The following is a 14,368-nucleotide window of genomic DNA, read 5'->3' on the forward strand; positions in this document are numbered from 1 at the left end:
ATTATGAGTGAGGTAATGAAGAGGAGCAGGTGGCTCTGAAGGAACTATGGGCCTTGCAATTGATGTGGACAAGAGCAGACAAGAGCAAGGCGGCACAGTGGTTAGTATTGTTGCCTCGTGGTACCAAGGATCTGGGTTCAATTCCAGCCTTGGATGGCTGCCTGTGTGGAGTTTGTACTCTCTGTGTCTGTGTGGGTTTCCTCTGGCTTCCTACAAAAGATATGTACTCCAAGCCCGTGGTCGGCACGGGCTTGGAGGGCCGAAGGGCCTGTTCCTGTGCTGTACATTTCTTTGTTCTTTGTTCTTTCTATATGCATTTTAGGAGAAGCTACATGGGTGGGATGGGGGAGCGGACCTAGATAGTGTGCTCTTTCAGAGGGTCGGTGCACACTTAAAGGGCTGAAAGGCCTCCTCCGCACTGTAGGGATTCTATGCAAGGAGGATGAGCAAATTGACCACAGCGCCATGGTATAAGGGGCAGCACGGTAGCATTGTGGATAGCACAATTGCTTCACAGTCCAGGGTCCCAGGTTCGATTACGGCTTGGGTCACTGTCTGTGCGGAGTCTGCACATCCTCCCCGTGTGTGCGTGGGTTTCCTCCGGGTGCTCCGGTTTCCTCCCACAGCCCAAAGATGTGCAGGTTAGGTGGATTGGCCATGATAAATTGCCCTTAGTGTCCAAAATTGCCCTTAGTGTTGGGTGGGGTTACTGGGTTATGGGGATAGGGTGGAGGTGTTGACCTTGGGTGGGGTGCTCTTTCCAAGAGCCGGTGCGGACTCGGTGGGCCGAATGGCCTCCCTCTGCACTGTAAATTCTATGATAAGGCCATTCAAGTGGGGGTGTTAAAGGAATGCAGTTGTAGTGGGGACAGTGTAGTTAAGACAATAGATGTCTGCAGCCATGAGTGTGAGTCCTGAAGAGTGTGTTGTCTGCCTGGTGCCAGAATTAATGACATTTCCTTACAGCTGGAGAGGAACTTTGGGTGGGAGGGGAATGTTCCGGTGGTTGCCCACAAGGAAATCAATAGCAAAGGTAAAACCATGAAAGAGCAGGAGGAGGAGGGACTATGAGCTGCTGGGGGTTAAAATAAAAAGAACTACAAAGATAATAATCTGGATTACTACCTCAGCCATGAGCAATTTAGCATAGGGTAAATAAAATCACAGAATATTGTTGCAAATGCAAAATTGTCTTTTGCACTGGTGTGCCGGGCTCCAGCATTATTGAGGATGGGGATATTTGTGGAGCCTCCTACTCCAGTGAGTTGTTTCATTGGAGGGTATCCTCAGTATGAAGGTGGGATTCTTGTACAGGGACTGTATGGTGGCACACAAAATTATATTGTCATTGACAGATGCATCAGGGAGGTTGGTGAGGACGAGATTAAGTAGTTTTTCCCCTCTAGTTGGTTCCATGACCGCATAAAACAGACCAGGTCCAGCAGCCATGTCCTTTCAGACTTGGCCAACTCAGTCAGTAGTGGTGCTATCGAGCCTTTCTTGGTGATGGACATTGTGTCCTTTTCATCCTCAGTTGTTCTTCAAGTGGTATTCAACATGGAGGAGTACTAATTCATCAGCTTTGGCGGGGGGAGCACAGCTATGTAGTAATCAGCAGGAGGTTATTTTCCCATGTTTAACCTGTTGTTTAACCTGCTGAGACTTTATGGGGTCTGGAGTGGATGTTGAGGACTCGCTCTCGACTGTATACTACTGTGCCACCTGGGTCTGTCTTGTTGGAGGGGCCATACCCAAGATTAGTGATGGTGGGTGTCTGGGACATTGTTTGTTGGGAATGAGTCCATCAGGCTGTCACTTGATTAGTCTGTGGGACAGCTCTCCCAATTTTGGCATAAGCTTCTGGTGTTACAAAACAAGACTTCAGAATTGAGAGAAAAGAGAGACATGTCAAAGCTTTTCATTTTGCACGCAACAGGACACTTCACAAGAATATTGATATATGGGGAAAATATCAATGTACTCTGAGAACAACTCTGTGCTCTTTGGTTGGCATTTTCCATTGCCATGGAAAGTGCACCAGGTGACTGACGGTTAAATTGCCAAGCAGTTTGGAATTTAAACAAGGCAGCTGACACTGATTGCCCTGAGAAAGGAGTCAGCAAATGGCTGTCACTTATTTTGTTTTGCTGAAACAGGTGCAATATGTGCAGGGGCAGAGGGACCTGGGCGTATGTCTCCACAGATCACTGAAGTTGGCAGGACAGGTGGAGAGAACAGTTAATAAAGCACATAATATTCTGGGCTTTATTAATAGGGGCATAGAATACAAGAGCAAGGTGTTAAAGTTGAACTTCTACAAGCGCGCCGAACCCCCAGTCCTCAAGGCTGAGCAATCAACGCCCGAGCGCGCAAAACTCCAGTCGCCCAGGGCGAGCAATCAACCCTGGGCGCCAAACCCCTTTCCTCACGGCGACACAGTAGCACAGTAGTTAGCACTGTTGCCTCACAGCTCCCGGGTCCAGGTTTGATTCCCGGCTTGGGTCACTGTCTGTGTGGAGTCTGCACATTCTCCTCGTGTCTGCGTGGGTTTCCTCCGGGTGCTCCGGTTTCCTCCCACAGGCCAAAGATGTGTAGGTGGATTGGCCTTGCTAAATTGCCCTTAGTGTCCAAAAAGCTTAGATGGGGGTAGGGTGGAGGTGTGGACTTAGGTAGGGTGCTCTTTCTAAGGGCCGGTGCAGACTGAATGGCCTCCTCTGCATTCAAAATTCTATGATTCTCCCGGGCCCCGAGACCGCCAGCCCGAGTCCCGAGGACTCCAGCCCGGTTCCCGAGTCCTCCAGTCCTGGTCCCGAGTCCTCCAGCCCGGGTCCTGGGTCCCGGGTCCTGGGTCCCGAGGCCTCCAGCTCAGGTCTCGAGTCTCCCAGCCCAAGCCCTCCAGCCCGGGTCCTGGGTCCCGGGTCCTGGGTCCCGAGGCCTCCAGCTCAGGTCCCGAGTCCCTCAGCCCGAGTCCTCCAGCTCAGGTCCCGAGTCTCCCAGCCCGAGACCTCCAGCCCGGGTCCTGGGTCCCGAGGCCTCCAGCTCAGGTCCCGAGTCCCCCAGCCCGAGTCCTCCAGCTCAGGTCCCGAGTCACCCAGCCCGAGACCTCCAGCTCGGGTCTTGGGTCCCGAGTCCTCCAGCCTGGGGCCCGTGTCCTGGGTCCCGAGTCCTCCAGCCTGGGTCCCGTGTCCCCCAGCCCGAGTCCTCCAGCCCGGGTCCCGAGTCCCCCAGCCCGAGTACTCCAGCCCGGGCCCTGGGTCCCGAGTCTTCCAGCCCGGGCCCTGAGTGCCGAGTCTTCCAGCCCGGGCACTGAGTACCGGGTCCTCCAGCCCGGGCCCTGGGTCCCGTGTCTTCCAGCCCGGGCACAGAGCACCGGGTCCTCCAGCCCGGGTCCTGGGTCCCGAGGCCTCCAGCTCAGATCCCGAGTCCTCCAGCCAGGGTCTCGAGTCCCCCAGCCCGAGTCCTCCAGCTCAGGTCCCGAGTCCCCCAGCCCGAGTCCTCCAGCTCAGGTCCCGAGTCTCCCGGCCCGAGACCTCCAGCTCGGGTCCTGGGTCCCGAGTCCTCCAGCCTGGGGCCCGTATCCTGGGTCCCGAGTCCTCCAGCCCGGGCCCTGGGTCACGAGTCCTCCAGCCAGGGTCCCGAGTCCCCCAGCCCGAGTCCTCCAGCCCGGGTCCCGAGTCCCCCAGCCCGAGTACTCCAGCCCGGGCCCTGGGTCCCGAGTCTTCCAGCCCGGGCCCTGAGTGCCGAGTCTTCCAGCCCGGGCACTGAGTACCGGGTCCTCCAGCCCGGGCCCTGGGTCCCGTGTCTTCCAGCCCGGGCACAGAGCACCGGGTCCTCCAGCCCGGGTCCTGGGTCCCGAGGCCTCCAGCTCAGATCCCGAGTCCTCCAGCCAGGGTCTCGAGTCCCCCAGCCCGAGTCCTCCAGCTCAGGTCCCGAGTCTCCCAGCCCGAGACCTCCAGCTCGGGTCCTGGGTCCCGAGTCCTCCAGCCTGGGGCCCGTATCCTGGGTCCCGAGTCCTCCAGCCCGGGCCCTGGGTCACGAGTCCTCCAGCCCGGGTCCCGGGTCCCCCAGCCCGAGTCCTCCAGCCCGGGTCCCGAGTCCTCCAGCCCGGGCCCTAGGTCCCGAGTCTTCCAACCCGGGCCCTGAGTCCCAAGTCCCCCAGCCCGGGTCCCGAGACCCGAGTCACCCAGCCTGTGCCCTCCAGCCCGGGTTCCGAGACCCGAGTCCTCCAGCCCGGGTCCTGGGTCCCGAGTCCCCCAGCCCGAGTCCTCCAGCCCGGGTCCTGGATCCCGAATCCCCCAGCCTGGGTCCCGAGTCCTCCAGCCCGAGTCCTGGGTCCTGAGACCTCCAGGCCGAGTCCCGAGTACTCATCTCTGTTTTAAAGGATCGTCCCTTTAGTCTGAGACTGGGTCCTCTGGTTCTAGATTTTCCTACAAGTGGAAACATCCTCTCCACATCCACTCTATTCTGGCCTCGCAGTATCCTGTAAGTTTCAATAAGGTCCCCACTCATCCTTCTAAACTCCAGCGAGTACAGACCCAGAGTCCTCAATCGTTCCTCATATGACAAGCCCTTTATTCCAGGGATCATTCTTGCGAACCTCCTCTGGACCTTTCCAAGGCCAGCACATAGATACGGGGCCCACAACTACTCACAGTACTCCAAATGGGATTGTGGTAAACCACTTGTAGCCACTTAAAATGGCCAACTCCTGATTCAAAATGGCGAATGGCAAAGGCTGATGGGAAAGTCAGCCAACAAGACAAAAACGAGCAGCTGCAGGTTGGCTGTGTATTTACCTCTGGAAAGGCCAGACAATATCGATACCAGCAACTATCAGCATAACAAATCAACAGCCATCTGCATACTAATGAGCAATCCCCGGGAACAATAAGCAACATTTAGACACACAAAGCAAAACCAGACTCTTCGGCGCCACCAGGAGCCTACACAAAAGGAGGTGAACGAGCACCTCAAGACCGCCCATCGATCAGGGAACCGCTCCAGCATTGGAGAAAATCGAATCAAGCGATTGGGACAAAGTCCAATCACTTGGGACCAGGTACAGGGTCCGCCCCGAAAGGCGGGAAGCACCTGGGGGCTATAAGAATTGAGCCACAAATTCAAATTGCTCTCTTCTTTCTTCTCCACCACTTCTCCAGCTCTTCACTCTTCAGCAGCTGGTCGAAACTGTAAGATTTACTTCAACGCTTGCTACGAGATAGGCGCTCTAGCTATCAATCTGTACCAACTTCGAATCCCGCAGGCTCAGAACCCGAACGAAAGGCCCTTTGTTCCCCTGACCTGGTGGGCCAGTTCCGAGTTAAGTATTGGCCTGTTAGTTGTAGAAGTAGCTTAAACGTAGAATTTGTGCATGAGTAGTGATTACTGTGTATAATAAATATGCTTTGATTTAAATCTTACTAATCGGTGTATTGGATTAGTGATCATTACTCGGACTTGAACCACGTGGCGGTATCATAAAGATACCTGGCGACTCAAGAGCAAAGGTGATAAAACAGAGCAATTAAACTAAGGCAAAATTAGCAACACACTGTTACACCTGTATTAGGTGACGTAAGGTAGGACCTGTACTACAGGTTCGCAGGTAGCCCCTGCCTGCTGGCTCCGCCCAGTAGGAGGAGTATAAATATGCGTGTCCTCTATTCAGCAGCCATTTCGCCAGCTGCTGTGGGAGGCCACACATCTTACTGCAATAAAGCCACAGTTGTATCCAACCTGAGTCTTTGTGCAATTGATCGTGCATCAATTTATTGCAGTAAGATTTTCTAGTAGATGGACCTCCGAATCAAACCAGATCGCCTGCAGCTGGATCCGCAGTCTAGCAACGCCAGAAAGGACTTTAATCACTGGCTAGCCTGCTTCGAGGCCTATATCAACTCAGCGACCACCCCTCTGATGGAGGCTCAGAAGATACAGATCCTGTACTCAAGGTTGAGCTCCAGCGTGTTTCCGCTGATCCAGGACGCCCCGAACTATGCAGACGCCATGGTGCTTCTCAAAGAACATTACGCACAGTAAGCGAACACACTCTTCGCCAGGCACGTACTCGCCACTCGCTCTCAACTCCCTGGTGAGTCCATAGAAGACTTCTGGCGGGCCCTAATCCGAATCGCCCGGGACTGTGACTGTCAGGCCGTTACGGCCACCGAACATTCTAACCTTCTTATGCGCAATGCTATTGAAACGGGGATTGAGTCGGACCTCATTCGCCAAAGGCTGCTTGAAGGGGCCACGCTCCACCTAGCGGGGACTAAGAAGCTATCGCCCCCTCCCCCCTGACCCACACACAATGGGCATTGCCATCTTCATCCTGCATCACGCGCGGCCAGTGGGCGCAGCCATCTTCACCTTCCGGGGCCGCGAGCGGCCAGTGGGTGTCGCCATCTCCCCCCCCCCCGCAGTCCACGTGCGGCCCATGGGCACCGCCATCTTGTCCAGCCCCCGCAACGTGCGGCCCATGGGCGCCGCCATTTTGTCCCCTGCAGGATCTTCAGGCGCCGCCATCTTGTCTTCCCCATGGGGCATGGACGGCGATAACATTCCACGACCTGGGCCCCCCACGCTCTCCACCTTCGGAAGCCAGCGACGACCAACCGCAGCTCGCCTCAATGACGCTTGACCAGCCTCGTCCACACAACCTGGCCACTGCCTCGACTACGGCGAAAATCAACAGCCATGTGACCTCTTGCCTGCTGGACTCCGGGAGCACCGAAAGCTTCATCCACCCGGATACGGTAAGGCGCTGCTCCCGCGCGGTCCACCCCGCCAATCAAAGAATCTCCCTGGCCTCCGGATCCCATTCCATCCCGATGCGGGGGTTCTGCACGGTCACTCTCACCCTCAAATTCGGCGAGCCCCTACTACCCGTCACTGTGTGCGGCCTCACAACCCTAAAGGTCAACCCACCCTCCCTCTTTGCCAATCTAACTTCGGATTGCAAACCCATTGCCACCAGGAGCAGACGGTACAGCACCCAGGACAAGACTTTATCAGGTCCGAGGTCCAGCGGCAGCTTCGGGAGGGCATCATCAAGGCCAGCAACAGCCCCTGGAGAGCTCAAGTGGTAGTCGTTAAAACTGGGGAGAAGCACAGAATGGTCGTGGACTACAGCCAGACCATCAATCGGTACACGCAGCTCGACAGCTAGCCCCTCCCACGCATATCTGATATGGTCAATCAGATTGCGCAGTACCGGGTCTTCTCGACCTAAAATCCGCCTACCACCAGCTCCCCATTCGTAAATCGGACCGTCCATGCACTGCTTTCGAGGCGGACGTTCGTCTCTATCACTTCCTCAGGGTTCCCTTCAGTGTCACTAACGGTCTTCCAAAGGGAGATGGACCAAATGGTCGACCGGTATGGGTTGCGGGCCACCTTTCCGTACCTAGACAACATCACCATCTGCGCCATGATCAGCAGGGTCACGATGCCAGCTTTGCTAAATTCTTTTAGCAAAGGAAGGGCCGTCCAACTGGCCCTAGGGTCCAGGAACCTCCCAGCCTCTCGCTGGCAGGATGTCCTCCCTGATGCACAACACTCCATCCGGTCACTACTGTGCACCGCTACGAATAACACACCCCATGAACGTCTTTTCCAGCCTTCCCCAGCAAGTCCACTTCCGGGGTGTCGCTCCCGACTTGTCTCGCAGCTCCAGGACCAGTCCTGCTCCATAGGCACGTCTGACTGACTCCACAAGGCGGGCCCATTGGTGGATAGGGTGCACTTGCTCCATGCCAACCCCCAGTATGCCTACGTGGCATACCCCAATGGCCACCAAGATACTGTCTCCCTCAGGGACCTGGCACCAGCAGGTTCCACTCATACACACTTCCCCGGCCCGGCGCCACCCTCCCCTCCCCCGGCGCTCCCAACATTAACCCCACCAGGACCATCCCTCCTTCCCCTGCCCACGCAAAAGGATGAAGAGGATTTTGGCACGCTCCCGGGGTCACCCGACATCAGGCCAGCACCGATGCCACCAGCATCGACATCGCCACCACCATTACGTCGCTCCCAGCGGAACGTCAAGGCACCAGACCGGTTGAATCTCTAACTGGCACCGGACTTTCAAAAGACATTTTTTCTCTCCTAATAAAACACTGTACATAATTTCACTACTGTATATAGTTCTCCACCACCCCCGCCGGACTTATTTTTAACAGGAGGTGAATGTGGTAAACCACTGTTACACCTGTATTAGGTGACGTAAGGTAGGACCTGTACCACAGGTTCGCCGGTAGCACCTGCCTGCTGGCTCCGCCCAGTAGGAGGAGTATAAATATGCGTGTTCTCTATTCAGCAGCCATTTCGCCAGCTGCTGCGGGAGGCCACACATCTTACTGCAATAAAGCCTCAGTTGTATCCAATCTGAGTCTTTGTGCAATTGATCGTGCATCAGGGATCTGACCAGAGCTTTTTACAGCCTCAGAAGTACATCCCTGCTCTTGTATTCTAGCCCTCTCGACATGAATGCTAACATTGCATTTGCCTTCCTAACTGCTGACTGAAACTGTACATTAACCTAAAGAGAATCTTTAAAAAAAAAAAATTTAGAGTACCCAATTCATTTTTTTCCAATTAATGGGCAATTCAGCCTGACCAATCCACCTACCCTGCACATGTTTGGGTTGTGGGGTCGAAACCCACACAAACACGGGGAGAATGTGCAAACTCCACACGGACAGTGACCCAGAGCCGGGATCGAACGGGGGACCTCGGTGCCGTGAGGCAGCAGTGCTAACCACTGCACCATCGTGTTTCCAAACCTTAAGAGAATCTTGAGCTGGGACTCCTAATTCCCATGTGCTTCAGATTTCCTGAGCCTTTATCCATTTAGAAAATAGTCTAGGCCTCCATTCTTCCTACCAAAGTGCATAACCTCACATTTTTCCACTTCTTTACCCACGCTGCTAGCCTGTCAAAATCCTTCTGCAGCCCCCCTGCTTCCTCAATACTACCTGTCCCTCTGCATATCTTTGTATTATCTGCAAACTTAGCAACAGTGCCCTCAGTTCCTTCTTCCAGATTGTTACTGTATATTGTACCAACCCTTAATCACCAGCTGCCATCCTGAAAAAGACCCCTTGATCTAGAGAGAGGGACCTTGTTGCTCATGAGAACAGTGTGAACCAGGTTAATAGACTCAAACAGGTTGATATTAAGAAGGAGGATGTGCTGGAAATTTTGAGAAGCATCAGGATAGATAAGTACCCTGGGCCAGACGGGATATACCCAAGGTTACTACGGGAAGCGAGGGAGGAGCTTGCTGCGCTGTTGGCGATGATCTTTGCGTCCTCACTCTCCACTGGAGTAGTACCGGATGATTGGAGGGAGGCGAATGTTGTTCCCCTGTTCAAGAAAGGGAATAAGGAAATCCCTGGGAATTACAGACCCATCAGTCTTACGTCTGTGGTGAGCAAAATATTGGAAAGGATTCTGAGAGATAGAATTTATGATTATTTAAAAAAACATAGTTTGATTAAGATAGTCAGCATGGCTTTGTGAGGGGCAGGTCATGCCTCACGAGCCTCATTGAATTCTTTGAGGATGTGACGAGACAAATTGATGAAGGTCCGACAGTGGATGTGGTGTATATGGATTTCAGTAAGGCATTTGATAAGATTCCCCATGGTAGGCTCATTCAGAAAGTTAGGGGGCATGGGATATAGAGAAATGTGGCTGTTTGGATACAGAATTGGCTGGCCGAAAGAAGACAGCGAGTGGTAGTGGATGGAAAGTATTCCGCCTGGTGAGCAGTGGTGTCCTGCAAGGATCTGTTCTGGGACCTCTGCTCTTTGTGGTTTTTATAAATGACTTGGATGAGGAAGTGGAAGGGTGGGTTAGTAAGTTTGCCGATGACACGAAGGTTGGGGGAGTTGTAGATAGTGTTGAGGGTTGTTGCAGGTTGCAACAGGACATTGACAGGATGCAGAGCTGGGCTGAGAAGTGGCAGATAGAGTTCAACCTTGATAAATGTGAAGTGATTAATTTTGGAAGGGCGAATTTGAATGCTGAATACAGGGTTAAAGGCAGGATTCTTGGAAGTGTGGAGGAACAGAGGGATCTTGGGGTCCACATACATAGATCCCTCAAAGTTGCCACCCAGGTTGATAGGGTTGTTCAGGCATATGGTGCCAGGCTCAGCATGATCCAATTTAAGGTTGTTCACCGGGCTCACATGACAGTGGCCCGGATGAGAAGATTCGTTGGGGTGGAGGATAGGTGTGCGGGGGGGGGGGGGGGGGGGGGGGGGGGGGGGGGGGGGCGGGGAAGCGAACCATGTCCATATGTTCTGGGCATGTCCAAAACTGAGGGGGTTTTGGCAGGTGTTTGCTGATGCCATGTCCACAGTATTAAATATGAGGGTGGCAATGAATCCGGAGGTGGCAATTTTTGGGGTATCGCAGGACCTGGGAATCCAGGAGGAGAAAGAGGCGGACGTTCTGGCCTTTGCTACCCTGGTAGCCCGGAGGCGCATATTGCTGGCATATTACTCAAAGCCCCCAAAATCGGAGACCTGGCTTTCAGACATGGCTGGCTTCCTCTGCCTGGAGAAAATTAATTTTGCCATGAGAGGGTCTCTGTTAGGGGCCGCCCGGAGGTGGCAACCATTCGTCGACTTCCTCGCAGGGAATTAATCGTCAGCAGAAAGAGGGGGGAGGGGGTTTGGTTAGCGTAGGTTGTGGGGGGTAAGTAATGGCAGGACCTGTGGGAGAGGGAGGTGGAATTTGCACTATGTTTATATTTTTCTTGTTATGTATATTGTTGATTTTGTTATAATGTTGCTGTTGTTACTGTTAATTTTGTTGCTGTTATAATGCCAAAGAAATACCTCAATAAAATGTTTATTAAAAAAAAAGAAGGCATATGGTGAGTTGGCTTTCATTAACAGGGGGATTGAGTTTAAGAGCCGCGAGGTTTTGCTGCAGCTTTATAAAACCCTACTTAGACCTCACTTGGAATATTGTGTCCAGTTCTGGTCGCCTCATTATAGGAAGGATGTGGATGCTTTGGAGAGGGTACAGAGGCGATTTACCAGGATGCTGCATGGACTGGAGGGCATGCCTTATGAAGAAAGGTTGAGGGAGCTAGGGCTTCTCTCACTGGAGCGAAGAAGGCAGAGAGGTGACTTGATAGAGGTGTACAAGGTGATGAGAGGCATGGATAGAGACTTTTCCCCAGGGTGGAAATGGCTATCACGAGGGGGACATAATTTTAAGGTGATTGGAGGAAGGTATAAGGGAGATGTCAGAGGTAGGTTCTTTACACAGAGAGTGGTGGGTTTGTGGAATGCACTGCCAGCAGAGGTGGTGGAGTCAGAGTCATTAGGGACATTTAAGCAACTCTTAGACAGGCACATGGACAGCAGTAAATTGAAGGGGTGTAGGTTAGATTGATCGTAAATTATGATAAATGGTCGGCACAACATCGTGGGCTGAAGGGCCTGTACTGTGCTGTACTATTCTATGTTCTATCTATATACAATTCTATGTCTTCTGCCAGTCAGCCAATCCTCTATCCATGCCAGTATCTTACCCTTAACACCATGGGCTCTTAATTTATTTAACAGTCTCCTATACAGGCCTTCTGGAAATCTAAATAGATCACTTCTAACTTCCTTAGTTACATCCTCAAAAATTTGTCAGACATGACCTCCTCTTGACAAAGCCATGCTGACTCAGTCGTATTATATCATGCACTTTCAAGTACTCCGCAATTTCATCGTTAATAATGGACTCTAAAATCTTACCAATGACTGAAGTCAAGCTAACCGGCTTATAATTTTCCATCTGTGGTGATCTTTGTGCGGGGTTTCCAGGATGGAAGATGTAGTGATCACAAAGATACACAAAGCTCGTTTGAAGAACTAAACTAAGTTCTACACTTATTCTTTTTTTAAAAAATAATTTTTATTAAGGTTTTCATAAAATATCAATAACAAAATAAAAAAAAGAACCCAACAGGGTAAAGTACAAAACACAGTCTAGAAAAACAACCCTCCATACCCCCTCCCCCCTGTACATAGATAATAAATTAACATTCACACCCCGACTTAACACAACAGGAAGATACACCCCCTCAGACCCTTCAGTGTAACTAACAAAAACAAAAATAAAGTAACCCCCCACCCCCGAGTTGCTGCTGCCATTGACCAATGTCTACCGTTCTGCCAGGAAGTCTAAGAACGGTTGCCACCACCTAACGAACCCTTGCACCGACCCTCTCAAGGCGAATTTCACCCTCTCCAATTTAATGAAGCCCGCCATATCGCTGATCCAGGATTCCACGCTTGGGGGCCTCGCATCCTTCCACTGAAGAAGAATCCTTCGCCAGGCTACCAGGGACGCAAAGGCCAGAATACCGGCTTCTTTCGCCTCCTGCACTCCCGGCTCCTCTGCCACCCCAAATATTGCGAGCCCCCAGCCCGGTTTGACCCTGGATCCTACCACCCTCGACACCGTCCTTGCTACACCCTTCCAAAATTCCTCCAGCGCTGGGCATGCCCTGAACATATGGGTGTGGTTTGCTGGGCTCCATGAGCACCTAACACACCCGTCCTCACCCCCAAAGAACCGGCTCATCCTTGTCCCGGTCATGTGTGCCCTGTGCAGCACCTTAAACTGTACGAGGCTGAGCCTCGCACACGAAGAGAAAGAGTTCACCCTCCCTAGGGCATCTCCCCACGTCCCTTCCTCAATCTCCTCTCCCAACTCCTCCCACTTACCTTTCACCTCCACCACCGAGGCCTCCTCCTCCTCCTGCATCACCTGGTAAGTTTCCAAGATCTTCCCCACTCCCACCCACCCCCCTGAGAGCACCCTGTCCTGTACTGTGTGTGGCAGTAGCCGCGGGAATTCCACCAACTGCCGTCTGGCAAACGCCCTTACCTGTAAGTACCTGAAGGTGTTCCCCGGGGGGAGCCCGTACTTCTCCTCCAGCTCACCCAGGCTCGCGAACTTCACGTCCACAAACAGGTCCCCTAACTTTCGTATGCCTGCCCTGTGCCACCCCGAAAACCCTCCACCTGTTCTTCCTGGGACGAACCGGTGGTTCCCCCGTAATGGGGTCCACGCCGAGGCCCCAACTTCCCCCCTATGCCGCCTCCACTGCCCCTAAATTTTGAGGGCAGCCGCCACCACCGGGCTCGTGGTATACCTCCTTGGAGGGAGCGGCAGCGGTGTCGTTGCCAGCGCCCCCAGACTCGTACCCACACAAGACGCCGTCTCCAGCCTCTTCCATGCAGCCCCCTCTCCCTCCATCATCCACTTGCGCACCATCGCCACATTGGCGGCCCAGTAGTACCCACAGAGGTTGGGCAGCGCCAGTCCCCCCTTATCTCTACTCCGCTCCAGGAACACCCTTCTCACCCTCGGAGTCCCTTGCGCCCACACAAACCCCATTACACTCCTGTTAACCCACCTAAAAAAAGCCTTCGGGATAAACACGGGGAGGCACTGGAACAGGAACAAAAACCTTGGGAGCACCGTCATTTTGATTGACTGCACCCTACCTGCTAAGGACAGCGGCAACGCGTCCCACCTTTTGAACTCCTCCTCCATTTGCTCCACCAGCCTTGTAAAATTAAGCCTATGCAGGGCCCCCCAGCTCCTGGCCACCTGGACGCCCAAATACCTGAAGCTCCTCTCTGCCCTTTTTAGTGGGAGCTCGCCAATCCCCCTCTCCTGGTCCCCTGGGTGAACCACGAACAGCTCGCTCTTCCCCATGTTGAGCTTGTACCCCGAAAAGTCCCCGAATTCCCTAAGAATCCTCATTACCTCTGGCATTCCCCCCACCGGTTCCACCACATACAGCAGCAGGTCGTCCGCATAGAGCGACACCCTATGCTCCTCCCCACCCCGCACCAACCCCCTCCAGTTCCTTGACTCCCTCAGTGCCATAGCCAGGGGTTCAATCGCCAGTGCGAAGAGCAGGGAGGACAGGGGACAGCCCTGCCTCGTCCCTCGGTGCAACCGAAAGTACTCGGACCCCCTCCTGTTTGTGGCCACACTCGCCTTCGGAACCTCATACAACAGCCTAACCCACCTGACAAACCTCTCCCCAAACCCAAACCTCTTCAGCACCTCCCACAGGTACCCCCACTCTACCCTATCGAAGGCTTTCTCAGCGTCCATCGCCACCACTATCTCCGCCTCCCTCTCCCTCGCCGGCATCATGATAATGTTCAAAAGCCTCCGCACATTCGCGTTCAACTGCTTCCCCTTCACAAGCCCCGTCTGGTCTTCATGGATGATCTGCGGCTCACAATAAGAACATAAGAACTAGGAGCAGGAGTCGGCCATCTGGCCCCTCGAGCCTGCTCCACCATTCAATGAGATCATGGCTGATC

The sequence above is a fragment of the Scyliorhinus torazame genome, chromosome 18 (genome assembly GCF_047496885.1).
Source record: "Scyliorhinus torazame isolate Kashiwa2021f chromosome 18, sScyTor2.1, whole genome shotgun sequence".
Taxonomy (NCBI): Eukaryota; Metazoa; Chordata; class Chondrichthyes; order Carcharhiniformes; family Scyliorhinidae; genus Scyliorhinus; species Scyliorhinus torazame.